Source organism: Mizuhopecten yessoensis, unplaced genomic scaffold (genome assembly GCF_002113885.1).
Source record: "Mizuhopecten yessoensis strain PY_sf001 unplaced genomic scaffold, ASM211388v2 scaffold10771, whole genome shotgun sequence".
Taxonomy (NCBI): Eukaryota; Metazoa; Mollusca; class Bivalvia; order Pectinida; family Pectinidae; genus Mizuhopecten; species Mizuhopecten yessoensis.
The window spans coordinates 302,830-318,547 of NW_018408713.1; the positions used below are offsets into that span (position 1 = coordinate 302,830).

The following is a 15,718-nucleotide window of genomic DNA, read 5'->3' on the forward strand; positions in this document are numbered from 1 at the left end:
GTAGTCAGTCCAAACGCATTTTCATGGTTTCTGAGATTATTCTGGTGGTTGGAATGAGAGAAAAATACTCTTTCATGCCCAAGGGTGTAGGAAAGGGCATGAAAGAGTCTTAAACTAGAACACTGGCAGGTCAGTAAGGGCCCCGTCTCGTGCCAATTAATATATCCCCCATAATCATCAAGAAGCAATCTGCCCATATAGCTGACATTTGACATTTGGACTTCAAAAAGAATCGCAAGGAAGCAAAATATACATTTTACATGTACTATGATGCGAGTCTTGTTTCCTTCCACCTCCATATTTGCTGGGCTAACAGAAATGTAACTACCGGTGCAATACTCATGTGTTAGCTTTGATTTGTTTTATTTCACCTTATATACCTCCTCCGTCAAGAGCCAGGGTCAAAGTCAGAGATCCACTTTGTCTTTGACCTTTGGACCCAAATGACCTTGACCATTAACCCAGTGACAGTGATCTTTGGTCAGTTGACTTATTCTTTAATTCTGACCAACTTTGCTTCTTAATATCATAACAAAATGTTCATCAGTGAAAAATACAAAACTTGACCTTGACCCTTTGGACCCCGTAACCTGGACCTAAGGTCAGTTGACTCTGTGTTAAGTTCTTAATGTCATAACAAAATGTTCATCCGGGAAAAGGTAAAAAATTTAACTTTCACCTTTGACCCAGAGACCTTGACCTTTGGTCAATTGACTCCTTGTTTAACCCTGAGCAACATTGCTTCAAAGTGTCATAGTGAAATGTTCACCAGTGAAAAGATACAAAAGTTAACCTTGACCTTTGACCCAATGACCTTGACCTTTGGACAATTGACTCCTTGTTTAATTCTGATCAACTTTGCTTCATCATGTCATAACAAAATGTTCATCAGTGAAAAGATGCAAAATTTGACCTTGACCTTTGAATCTAATGACCTTGACCCTCGACTTTTTACCTCAGTGTGTCTCTTTGTTTAATTCTGAACAACTTTGCTTCATAATGTCATTGCAAAATGTTCACCAGTGAAAAGCTACAAAATTTGACCTTGACCAGATGACCTTGACCTTGACCTTTGGTCAGTTGACTCCTTGATTAATTCTGATCAACTTTGCTTTATAATGTCATAACAAAATGTTATCAGTGAAAAGATGTAAAATTTGACCTCGACCTTTGACCCTAGGGACATTGACCTTTGGTCTTGACTTTTTACCTCAATGTGTATTTTTGTGAACTGAACATCTTGACCAAGTTTCATGTACATCGGTCAATAAATATCAAAGTTATCAGCCAGGAACAAAATTTGTGGACGGACAGACAGACAGACAGAGTGATTACTATAGGGCACCCGTATCTCCGATACGGGGCCCTAATTATTCATCACAGTAATCCCTCTTTACTTTGTTCCAAATTCTGAAACGTAAAGGCAGTATCTAGACATACCGAGTCCAATGAAAACGCATATAATGAGAACTTTATGGAAAATTGTGGCGTTGGTGATATTAATGACAATTCTATATACATTGTACAGACAAAACCACGTGGAGGCTACAGGTAAGTTCATAACAAAGAAGTATAAAGGTGATGGTTATCAACCTTTAATAACACTTAATCTCTGGCTGCAGTTTGCTGAGCACAAACAAGGTAGAATTTAATGATAAATATAGCATGCATTTACTGAACAGCTCAAAGACATAAAATGGAGACAAAAATAGGCACTGTTAACGGGTGCACACAATTCCCTCGTATCATGACATAATATTTAGGTGAAGGTTGTGGAGCACTGTTTTCTTATCAATAAGTTAAGTAATCAGACAGATGGATTAACATTTTAATTGTATAATATCGGTATGTGGAGGTTGTCCCAAGTGATGTGCCTAGCTATTACATTAGAAAAATCACATCTGAAGTAAATCATTTGATCAAAAAGAGCAAAATATTATGACCCAAACACATTCTGTAAGATGTTGATACTCCATGACTTTGACCTTGGCTTTTTTTTTTACCTTGGGTCAAGGTCAGGACAATATTACTCTTGGATTATGACCAACAATCACCTAAAGTTTGATACAAATCCAAAAACGAATTACAAAGTTAGCAATTTGGATAGGCAGACAGCACCAAATCATACTATGCCTTTCATGTAATATGGTCATATGGAAAGACAAGTTAGAATCAGTTACTTACGTCTTAAAGTTGGAAATGGTTTCATTTCATTGTACACAATATTTTATCGTAATAAACTAGATCTACAGACTTGTTATCTATAAGATAGACAAGAAAAGAACTTTATTTATTATTCAATACAAAGAGCTTGCTTATCAGGGGAGCATGCTTATCAGGTGAGCTGGCTTGTCAGGTCAAACAACGCACTGTAAATCTAAACTTTAAGCTGTACTCACAAAAGATAAAACAACAAAATGTTAACTCCAAAAGGATTCGGTGACAATCGTGTTTGCCCAACTGTTGGACTGTATGGGAGACAAACTATAACCATTAACTCTGAGAGTACAAACTTGTTATAGCACTGAATCAATACTGATGCATATTACAGTGTCTGTCGCCCATAAATTATACTCCACCACAGCCACAGCAAACACCATTGTCATTGATAACTAGATGACCCATATGTACGCCAAGACACTTAAAAACAACTGGGGTCAGGATCCATGATTGTTAGGGGCCGAATATCAGCTGAAAATTTCCATTAGCACCCCCCATAAACCCCCTCCGCCCCTTCCACCCCCAACACTCCCTTGGCCACCTCCCCCTCCCCAATTACCCCCACCAATATGTATTCGCTTAGCTTCCTCTCCCCTCTTTTTTTTCTGACAATTTATAGAATGATCAAACTACTATTTTTTTTCATGGGTTCTTTTCAACTGTATTTCTAAAAACAATGGGTCCCACAATGTTAGATTTCTGTATTTCTAGACATTCGACGAGTCACATCAAAATTCTAGGAGTATAGGACTCAGGACTCATTTGTTATTTACTGCAATTTCATAATATACTAGTGAGAATAGGTTTTTTAGTGTCACTTAGGCCCAAGTATGCAGTGACACCAACAGAAATTGTTTTTGTTGAGTTTCCTTAAGCATTTCCTGGAGTCTTAAAAGTTCAACTTGGGTGCTTTTAAAATAGGTGGAGTCCAAACCAAAACAGATATATAAGCATCTCTGTAACAGCTTAATTCTAGCCACGTCTATAACATGTAATAAGTACATGTACATACCTGATACTCTAATTCCCTCTAAGGACCTCGACCTTCAGTTCTTCTGGATTACAAATATGTGACTGTAAATTCAAGAAATTATATACATGCACATACCTGATACTCTAATTCCCTCTAAAGACATCGACCTTCGGTTCTTCTGGATTACAAATATGTGACTGTAACTTCAAGAAATTATATCCTGTATAGTAACGTACATTAAGTGCCAAATTATTGAGCACAATTTTTTTCCAGTAACTTTGCTGAAAATCAAACTCCTTGTTATTGATTCAGTATGTATAGTTCAACAGTCCCCCAAACCAGTCAAAATGTAGATCGCTGTTACATGTAATTATAGCTAATATGTTTGTCCTTGGTTACAAGTATCAAGGAAACACAATTCAAATGACATATAATATGTATAAGACGAAACATTGAGCATCTGGTTGAGTTTGTTCTATAGCCTTGTTAGGTCAACTTGAACGGTCTAAATGAAATATTTGGGCTTTTTTTGGGGTCAAAATTAAGTGTCTGCCAACTTATGTCTTAAGGAGAATATTTTGAATCCAAATATTTAAGTATTTTTGATGAGTTTTGAATAAAAAACATTTTGAATATTTAATGCATTAATATTACTAGGTATTGATGCAAAAGGCTAAAAATACAAATGTAGCTTAAAAAAAAAGGATTTTGCTTTAAAAATGGTATATTATACATGTCAGGTAAATCATTATTGCACCAGACTTTAAAATATCAGTATACATTGCACCACAGTCTCATTTCTTACTCATATTATCAACTAGATAAACATTTGTTATTTAATATACCTTTACCAATAATTATAACCTTGAAGATATTAAAATATTTCAGAACAGGAGTGGCCAAATTATTCTATTATTAGGTTCATGCAACACGAACTATAACTACAAATAGTCCTTTCTAGCTGTGTTTACATAGTTATGTTTAAGACTTCCTGGTTGAAGTGCACAGAGTACACACATGTGTACCGTACATATATATACAAGATCAGGGTAGACATTTATATCAAGGGGTTTCATTACAGACATGCATGACTCTCCTTGCTAGAAAGACACTATATGATGTTGTGGAGTTTTAATTATCAAACATCATGGACGGAAAAAAATAAGACATACACATCGAACAATTATTTATTATTTTGACATACATATTGTTGGATCCTGTTGTAACAATGAGTCCCATCTTGCATATGAATTCTCGTTTTAATTTGATTTTTGATTTCTACCCTCTACACTATAAGTGATTTTTCTACCTCCTTTCCACAGGGGCCTGTGCCCCGTGACTTTAGAAAAATGTCACCTACAAAAAGCATTTTTGAGAAAATAAAGCGAATTTTTGCATTGATTTTGGGAAAAAACCAGCAGAATATATTTAGAGGAAGGGGCCTTTATAAGACAAAAAGGAAAGTAAATAGAAAGGCCAATGAAAGAAATTATAAAGTATACATAATAATTTCATTTCTGTGATATTTCACTCACATGAACAATATTCAAACATCAAAAAAGATACAACAGTACACTGGTAACCTTCTTCCCAAAACAGGAACAAATTGTAACTTGGTGGGAAGAAAATTTGGACTAGGCCACCAGATTTTCAAGTTAGTGTGTAGATATTTTTGACTAGTAGCGTACCAGACCATTAAAGAAACAAATCTACTTGAAGCCCTGGGGGGAGATTCCAACCATTTGATTTTCAAAGTTATAACCAGAGATTAAATTTCCAAGGGTGGGGCCAGACCCCAGGGCATGCCGTCCTGTTAGGCAGATGTGTATTTGTATCTTTATACTCAAAAAATGTACATATATTATATGGACATGAATTTGTTTGTCTCTTTTTGTACAGTAATCATATATACATATGGTTTGGGGTGGGTATCTTGACCATTTCAAAGTTTAACCCAGGGATTGAGTCCCCAAGGGGGGGGGGGGGGCAGACCTTGGACCAATCCTGGTAGAATTTATAAAGACTGGCAGTGGGTAGCACACTTGCCTTTCAATTCGGATGTGAAAAGGTATGGGGTCATGGTCACCTGCCAGGTCAAGTGAGCTTTCTCCGGGTACTCCGGTTTCCTCCTACATTAAGTCCACAACGCGCTAACATCCAAGCCGACAATTAAAGATTGATTAACTTAAGTTGTAAAAATTGTTTGAAAATTGTTGCAAAATAAATAAGGTTATGTAATTGCAGTACAAACCATTTCAAACAGGACCCAAACAGTTGTATACAATTGAAGCTGAACGATAAAAAAATAAAAATAAATGTCAAATTTTCTTTCCCTATGTATGTAGTGCGTACTACATAGAACAGGAACTTCAGGCTTTGTACATGTACAGGATATACATTTATATACATACATGTACAGGATATACATTTATATACATACATGTACAGGATATACATTTATATACAAACATGTACAATGCATATTGCTAGTTTTGACAACAGATCACAGTAGTACTTAGTTATTATAGGATTGAAGCACTAGTCTCTATTGCTTATTTTGTTGATCTTATTTCCTGGTTCACCTACATGTAACAATACTCAAATTAAAATTAATACAAGGAGATACATATTTTGTGTATTAATACAGTGTTGATATATAAAGCTTACATGTTTTTAAATGAAGCAAAAGTTAAAGTCATGTTTCTCAATCAATATATATGACTTCTAATTGGGACTTAATGGTATTTATATAATGTGCAAGTAGTACAGAAAATGATGTGCAATTTTTTAAGTATTTTGATAAATAATCAAATTAATTATATAGCTAATGGGGTCCTTTCAAATTAAATGGGGTCATTTTTGCATAGCCGAAATGGAATTATTGAAAAAAGTGGAGTTGTTTTAAAATTGTATGACATAGAAGAAGATAGGGAGAGAATTATACTTGAAGCAGAATTGGAGTTGGTCCATTGCTGGCTATCTTGTAGCTCAGTTGGTTCCAACATCCGTCTCGAGTTTGGAGGTCCCGGGTAATACCTGTCTGGCCGTGCACTTTCCTCTCCTGTTACCGTGGTGCCTCTGACCAACCCTCGTTTCAAGTACTGGGTGTATCCTAACCAGGGGGGATACATGATTTATGGTTGTAAATAGTGGTCGTCTTCGGGGGCGAAGACTCAGAAAAAAAGAAGTGAGAAATGTAGAGGAAAAGTTTGGAGGTCATGGTCCAAGCTTATTGCAGTATAGCTATATTAACTCACCGTTGTCGACGTCATACCATTAGTCTACAACTACTATTTAAATATTACGATGAAATTTCTAATATATTTCCCTCAATCACACTGTGGTGAAAATAAACCATCTCATGGTTTGCAGTGATTTTTCTACCTCTTTTTAACAGGGGCCTGTGCCTTGTGACTTTGGGAAAATATTGCACTCAATTAGCATTTTTGCAGTGATTTCAGCAAAAACAAACCACACATTATCTAGAGAAAGGGGCCTTTATAAGTCCTAAAATTCACCTTAAAAAATCACTTGTTTGTGCCTCAATTTTAGTAAACTACTGTCAAATTGATCATGGTTATATGTAACAGGAGAGGGAAAAATGCACAGCCAGACACGGGTTCGAACCTGAGACCCTTCACACTCTAGACGGACACTCTACCAATTGAGGTCACCGATGATCGACCCAGTCCAGTTCCGCTACATTCCTCCCTCCTTTTTCTAAGTCTTTGCATTTGCCCGCCGAAGACACAACTATTTACAACCCAGGTTTGGGTATCCCCTTTCAAAACGTAAACCAAATGCTTGAAACACGGGTCGGTCATAGGCACCACTGTAACAGGAGATGGAAAATGCATGACTAGACCGATATTCGAACCCAAGACCCTCCTAACTCTAGACAAATGCTCTACCAATTTAACTACCTGGTCGTCATTGATTGACCCCATCTAGTTCTGCTAGTTACATTGGTGACCCTTGCCCACTTAGGGACTCCAGCATTGTACCTGTTAGTCTGTTACTTAGCTTCTTTCACACAAATGGTATAACACCCTGAAAAAAATGGGAATGTGTTTTTTTTATGGAAAAATAGTAATTCTGTCACACTGGTACACGTGGTGAGCCAAAACATCTTTACGTCACAGGGGAAAGAAATGCAACGGGCCAGACTGAGATTTGAACCCAGGACCTCCTAAACCTCTACAAAATAGTGCTACTGGTTGGTCATCTGCAGTCACTGGGCCCAGTCCTGCTACACCTCCCTTATTTTTCCAAGTCTTTGACCCCAAAAATGTACAACTCATGATCACGTTTGAGTATCCCCCTGCCAAGCACACATACAATACATGTCACCCTTGTAAAATATAGCTGCTTCTTACCGACTTGGCTAGGGAGAATTTCTCTTTAGCTAATTTGGTAGAGCATAAAACTAAGTAAACCAGCGCAGGCATGCATTGAACAAATAATGACCTCTGCTACATTGGAACCCACGTAGGGACCCCGGAAAATATGACAAAAATACACAGCAGTACTTGCAGAGGAATTGCTACGGCCCTGGAAACTCGGGACGGGTTCTTAATCCTGGATGGGAAGCATGCTATATGTCACCCTGTAAAATAACAGTCGCTTCCTACTGACTCAGCTGGGGAGACTCTCTTTAGCTCATTCGGTAGAGTGTAAGACTTAACCAGAGGTCCCAGGTTAGACTCCTAGGCCTAGCTGAGAGAGTACATCGAAAAAATTATTACCTCTGTTTCAAATATTTGAAACAAGAGTTGTTCAGTCAGTCACCACGTGCACTGTAACAGTAGAGGAAATATATGCAAGACCAGACAAGAATTCAAACTGATCGGGACCTCTGAACTACTTGACAGAATTCTCTAATCAATTGAGCTACCTGCAATCACCAGCATAGTCACAACAACATGTACATCTTGATTTTGTCACACATTTTTCCATTACTCAGCTATTGGGCAGTTAGCACTGGACTATAGGGATTCCGGCGGTCTGCATTACAGTCTTCAAACATGACCCAAATTCAACATCTATCATTATAGTTTCATCACCCAAATTCAACATCACCTGCTGTTTTTAATCTTTTAATTGTAAATAACGGAATTTTCCAGCTAGTTGCTCCCAATGCGTTGGAGAATTTACACTCTGTCTCCATACAGGTAGAAGAATAATCCCTTGTTGGACTCCTAGCAATGGGATCATATCTCGACAACAATAAATGTTCATCACATGCACAAGGAAACCATGTAGGCCTATAATATAGCTTCTCGAATAACTAGACGTGAAGTAGTGCCAGGTATCGACGCGCAGGTATGATATGCACGTAACGTTCAACTAGGCCTACTTACTGCTTACTGTCCATTAATCTATAATAAATAAATTTTAATGCTCATAATTTGTGTCGTGAAATCAGTAAGGTACTATATCTACAGACCTGCTCTATAATCATTACCTCACAGCGATCACACCTTCATCCACTTGTAGTGTATGACTGACTCACGTTTTCTTCTCACAGTTATATTAGTCAGAAAGACACAATACATCACAAGGAAGCTGCTGTGTTGCATACCAACATGTGGGTATTCCGTTGACAGATCAGTGATGGAATTTTCACCGATAAACACCTGTAACGTTAGTAAAATTATTCAGTATCAATCTTGACTAAGAGCTTTTTACCTTTCTGAGTTTAGCCTTTGCTAAATCGCCACGAAGTCGACATTTTCGCCTCTGGAATAATTTTCATCCTCATTCCGTCTGCTCTTCATCAATTTTTACTTCCGTGTCAAGCGCCATCCCACAACATAAGTAATGGGAGGTAACTCTAACAAACAAATTTGTTATGGTGTAGTCTAGTAGACAGTTCTTGGCAACGTTAGTCATTTACTCGTGCTTTAATGATAAAGGATGGCTAACTCAATTAAGACTTCTTCATAATTTTATGAGCAGGAGGCATCACGTAAATTTATTAAATTATATAAAAGCTTCTGAAAAGAATCTTGCACGTGCGTTGCATAAACGATTTCTGTAAAACATGAGTTGCTGTAGGCCTACATTGGACTGAAAAATGGGCCGGGGCATACTGAAAAGATCGACAATATTTTGTTCTGCAACAGATCCACTCCTTGGCATTTCCATTTTTATGAACAGGTCGTTTTGAACTCGGCAGGTCATTTAGTAACAGATAAAAAAGACACTTTCATTTATTTATTTATTTATTTTTTTAACTTTTTTTTTATATTCCTGATAAGTTAACTTATAACATAAAATGATATTGAAAGCATTAAACAAAAGCATGGAATGAAAGTGTTTGTATACTTAAGATACTTAATTAGGCTACGTTTGCTGATAGTATTCCGCACTGGCGTAAGAAGCCAGTTTGTACAGTAAATCTTTACGGCATTATGAAATAGAAATGTTCCAACCAACAACCCCCCAAAAACAAAACTTGGTTGGAACACTTTGTAAGAGATCCTAAACGGATCTTGGCACCCATCATCAAAGGGTCTTTATCAGATCTACAAAATATGATCTTTTACCTTCTTCGATCTATTACCCAGTCCCATGTTGGAGATCTTAACAGGAAGCTTGTCAGGCGCGTAACAACCTATGTAGCAAAAAAGCCCGGGCTTACACATCATTTTAATAATAAAAAGGCGACAAAGACAATATGATACAAAATATTAAAAAGCAAAATATTTGTAAAATAATGGGGGAAAATAATATTTTCTTGCTTTAAAATGGCCATTGAAACTGACGCCAGAACACGGGAGAACGCGTCTCAGGCGTTCTAGAAAACAAAAAAATCTCCTGGGGGAGACCCCCACAACCCACATCGATGGGAAGGGGTAAGACCCCCTAGCTTTTGCTTATCTGTGACATTATATAGGTCTATTGAGAATTTCACATCATAGATACACGTAGTTAGATACATTCATTTTTCCCCGTCATGAACTTATAAAGTATGTTTTTAAGAGTAGTCCTAGGTCTATCTTCAGTAGGGCTCCTGGATATATATGTAGATCTATACATATATCTAAACATCGAAATAGGAGCTACCGTCATCTTATGTTCTGAGAAATGTTGATGATATAAAAAGGGTTTGGTGGACACAACAGCAAAAAATCTGAAATCAATCTGTTTACATTGGCTCCGACATTTTAAATATCTAGTTAATTTAGATTCATCAGGAAAGAGATATGACGCAACGGATATTTTCGAGGAGTTCCAACAATCGACACATTTTTGGCGTAGAGAAAAAAAAGGAGAGCTGTCTTTCGCATTTGAAATACATTTGAATTTTTGCGATGCTTTCCAACAACAAAGTGAATGAATCAACCAAAAAATGTTGTCTGTAAAATAAATTAAAACACTCAAAAATGTATCTAAAAAGCCACCAGATGGCACAACAGAGCTTCTAGATCTAAAAAAAAAAAAGAAGCCGGTAGGGCATGCCCCCGTACCCCCCTAGAATGGATTCGCGCCTTCGGCGCTCGCATTCGCACCTTCGGTGCGACTTTCTGCATGCATATCGAAAAAGCACAGCTACGCGCCTGCCTCCCATACCCTCCCCCTCCTCGCGCTACGCGCTTCGGTGTGTTGCCTTCGGCAGCACATTTCATCATTGGGCTTACACATTGAAAACCCGTTTGTTACGCCCCTGCTTGTACATTATCCTGTTTAAGATACAAATATAATTGTATAAAAAACTGACCTATTTGCTAAAATCTAAAACAATTGTAATTTTCACATAATTAGAAGTGCTGTCAATGAAGGATGCATTCTCATTAAAGTCGGGATATTTTTAACAAGGGACCAACTTAGGCGAACATACAGACACATATGATTTGAGAAAGATCCCCGAGTACTTTGTGAGAAATAGAGATAACAAAACTTAACTGTCAAAATCAAAGATGGCCAGCTATCGGCCATTTAGTCTTTCCAATCAGTTTCAATTTAAGTACCAATTCACAATTAAAGACCAATGGGAACATACATATAAAGATCCAGTATTTGCTAATGATTAGAGTCGGCAAATCTTAACTGCTAAAATAGGCTTTTCAAATAAAGAAGTTTTAGAGTTGGTAAGTCGACAATCTGATATATATTGGATTTTTTATGTACCTTCATTCTTCGTCAATTGTCTTCGTGCTCATTTACGGTAACTATTTTACTAACATTTTCAATCCAAAATTAGTATATCGCATTAACCCTCTGATCTCCAGTCCCAGTGGGCATTTGTACAATTACTTTTACCTGTCATTTTGTGGTTTTGTTTACAGGTACATGTTTATCCTATTTTAGTTTAAAGTAATTTTCAAAGGTCATATATTCATGAAAGATGATCAGTTTACATCCCAAAATATAAACATATTTTTGTGATGTTGAATCTAATTATTTCTGAAATATTGCGGACAGAATGCAGGGGTTGATCCAGATTTTTTTCATTGGGTTGTCACCGTTCCAGATTTGCAGTTCATTTTACGACGCATGTAGACTGAACCATGTCATGTTCCACAAAATTGTATACCTGTCTTGAGTGACTTGGTAACTTTGATTGTTTTTTTGTAAACTGCCCCGATGGAATGAATCGTCAACATATTATTATCATTTTATCTATTTATTTAAAATTTATGCTGAAGAAAACAAATCTAGTTTCGTTTCTAGTAAATACACATCGCTTGATTACCTGCTGGTCTATCTAGCATGAATGACAATCGCTTCCAATCATTGGCTCAAATACTTCTTTACATGTACTCAAAGACGTATATATCACGTAATATATACGTCTCTGATTTATTGATATAACCACGGACTTAGATAGCAATCTAATCTAATTCCGTGATATAACCAGAGACGTATATGTAATATATACGTCTCTGATATAACCACGGAATTAGATATTGGCTATCTAGATAGCTAAGTCCGCGATTTCACTTTCTCGCATAGTTTCCTAATTTGAAAGCATTAAAATGTAACGTTTATTGTCCTTATTGCAAACGTATTAATGAAACCTTCTACGGACCACTGACCTTACAAATACAAACGTCTCTAATATGGTTCGCTGACCCGTTTAGTTGCTGCTGGGGCGTGATATCAAATCAATTAGTGTCAACTATTTCACCCCAGTGGGTGGGTGGGGTGTGGCTTGGACAGTGTAATACACAACTAGAAGTCAAGAAATAAAAATATATTATTCAGATACGCTTATTGTAACCTAAAGCATTCACTTTCAGGTTACTGTGCACACATCAAACGAAGCTTGGGGTCGTCACGCGATGGATGCAGTATATATCCAGAGACGTATAATACAGAGATTTGTAATATACGTCTCTGATATATCCTATATTTTTTTAACCGAGGGGGTGTTATGTGCGCTGGTGACACCCCTCTCGGATCCTCTATGGAATGTCTGTTTACGGTAACGTTGCACAGGGCTGGTCTCAGAAGAGGATAGACGGAACTTATACCTGGAGAGTTCTCTCCATGCAGACTGACCTCGTTATACTCAACCTTCAGTACCCCGCGGGTGTCTTCGATATAACATTCTCCAGATACGCCCCGCAGGGCTTATCCTCGATATAGCCCGAGGTACTCTCTAGGCATCCCGCGGGGTCCGCTTAATTATTGCACAAAATGGGATCAACTTAACGAGTTGTTCGCTTAATTTTAACATTTTTGTTTAAGATATTATTGTATTTCCTTTCTACATATGATCAGTGCGTGAAAAACGAAGACATGAAGTGTTTTTTTTTATCAGATTATTGAGTAAAAGAATTGCAGACAAAGTCACATACAGCTTCCATATTCAACGTATTCAAGCTGACAATACAACAAGAAAAATTGATATCTGTCCCGGTGGCGCAAATATTACAGGTGTATTTATTGGTAATTCAAGCAAACTACATGTTAGTTGTAATCAATTAATGTGTCGCATGAAAGTGGGGAACATGTTAATTGATGCTAAATAAAATACATCTAATTTAATATAACCGGTCCAGGTGATTTGGGCGCACCAATTTACCGTTACGGGCTGTGCCACACGCGTTTGTATTTTCTCAAACCTCGGTTTACATCTAAATAATATGTCCATCGTTATTTTACAGACATCGATCGCATCGGTTGTTCTATATGTAACTTCCACTTAAAAAACCCATCAACACTTATATATCGCAACGAAATATTTAATGCGAGTTACCTCCCGTTGAACGGTTTTGCATCTTGTAAAACAACTGCAATTTTCTCTTGTATCGATAGATTTTCTAAACTAATTATAATCTTATAAGACGAAGAAGTATAAACATATGATGAAAAAGTAGTAATGATATATAACTTTGTACTTTTTCTAGCAAGTCTGGTTCTACGAGTATGCAATCGTTCCACATTTCACATGGTATTCAAAAACCGATAAAGTAGAAGTGGTATAATTTTTCAGCATTTCTTTTCCATTAATATCGTGAGAACAATTCATTTTTAATTCCAAATTATAAACATAATTTATATGATCCAACCATTTCCATATGTTTTGAAAACAACACCAAAGTGTTAATGAGTTTCTGTAAAATCCGGTCAAATTGACAGTTAGAATTGAAATAACATGTTATGAATAAATCTTGTTTTTTTTTCATGGTTAAAAGTCACTAACCAACGCTTTGCCCAACTCCGATATCAATTTATTTATATAGTTTCCACTTCGAGACAAAGTCTAGATGTTATTAAAACAGTTGTACGTCAGCAACAAGATTCAACTCAAATTGACAAAAAAACCAACAACATTGGCAATATCATGTAAATAATTATAACGAATGAGTCAAGAGATATTATGGACCAATACTGGAACCCTGTGGGACTCCCGTTTTAATAACGTTACACTAGAACGTAAAAATGTATCTGTAATAATAAACGAAAAACGTTTTCCTTTTAGTGACTCACGTAACGTTATCCTTACATTAAACCAGCTTCAAAGGTTTCCCCTGCCTACATGACATACGTTTTAAGTCAACAACCCAAAATTAAAAAAACAACAACAACCAATTAGCTGATCAGCAGTAGATAAAGCCAGACTGGTACTCGCAGAACAATGTGGTATGACGTCGGACTCGTGACCGAAGGGTGGCGGGTTCGCGTCACGACACGGTACTGTATTGTACCTTTGAGCAAGATACTATACTCCGCTTGTTCCAGTCTACTCAGCTGTAAATGAGTACGTGAATGGGCAGTGCTAGAATGCTAGCTTTGAGTGCCGTAAAGGCAGCACCGGCTGTAAGCTCCCGAGGGAGTTGAGAAAAAGATATTGGCTGGTTGCAAATGCTTTATAACCACGGATAATAATTTGTGAACCTACTAACTAGGTTGTGATAAAGCGGTATATAAGAACCCCAAATTATTATAATTATTATTATTCATAATAAATTGTTGAAAATAATACTCTCACATAACGGGTAATAACTGGTGGATCGCAATTATGTAGTGTAATATATAAGTTGTTGTATAATTTGTACCAGAATTCTGTATTAAGTTTTAAATGATTAACGTATATCAAGTTCAAGTTCAAGTTCAAGTTCAAGATATTTTATTAAGTATTTCAAGGCCAACTAGCCCATAGTACAATTTGCACAGTACATAATAACCATATTCACACAATTTTTACATCAAAAACAATTTCTGCAAAGTACCTTATAACGTACAATTTACTAATATATAGCACTGACTTCCGATTTAATAATACTAAATTTGTGATGTCACAGATATAATATAATTTGATCTTGCTTCAAAAGCTAAATATACAAATTTAGCAACATTTCTTAATTTATCTTCATTTCCAGTTATTAACATATATTTTGCTTCAACATAGTTTTCCAATGCACACATTTGTCTTATATGTTCATATAATGGACAGTGTAATAAAAAATGATATTCATCTTCAATGAGTCTTGTATTGTTTGTATATAAACAGTAATTACATAATCTTTCTTCCCTTGGAATTTTTAGTTCACGACCTTTTTCAATAAATAATTCATGACTGGATACACGCAGCCTGGTTAGAGCAATTTTATGAGACTTATTTGTAATACAATATAAGTATCGTTCGGGTTCAATTAAAGTTTTGACATCCGAGTAAAAATTCAGTTTATTAGAGTTATTTATTCCAAAATCCCATTCTTGCATACAAGTGTCTTTTACTCTTTGGGTAAACAGTCTCATAAAACTATTTACATCGCCAACTTCATGATATATCCATACATAATGAAATCCATATTTGTACAATAGATCTCTAATATTTGTAGCCCAAGTTACTCTTCCAGCATTGTGTAAATTTACTAACATATCATAGCACCTTCGTGGATATCTAGAGGAGTCCATACTTAAAATATTAAACCAATACTTTATACACTTTTTATAATAAACAACACACATGGGATGTCTCCCTAATTCACCCAGAACAGCCAAGTTTGAAGTTGATTGCTTTACTCTCAATAGTCTTTTAACAAACTTTGTTTGTACAATTTCTATGCC

At 36.4% G+C, this 15,718-nt stretch overlaps 1 protein-coding gene across 2 annotated transcripts in view; it reads right to left on the reverse strand.

Moving 5' to 3' along the window:
• The window catches only part of LOC110462324, a 41,562-nt gene extending 32,565 nt beyond the window's left edge, over positions 1-8,997 (reverse strand). The window contains exon 1 of one of the 2 annotated variants that reach the window (XM_021516252.1): positions 8,882-8,997. The gene's annotated coding sequence lies outside the window, so the exon portion shown is untranslated. Of the gene's footprint in view, positions 1-8,657; positions 8,848-8,881 lie in introns of those variants that run through there. The other variant, XM_021516253.1, reaches the window with a different exon arrangement.
• Positions 8,998-15,718: the final 6,721 nt, after the last annotated feature.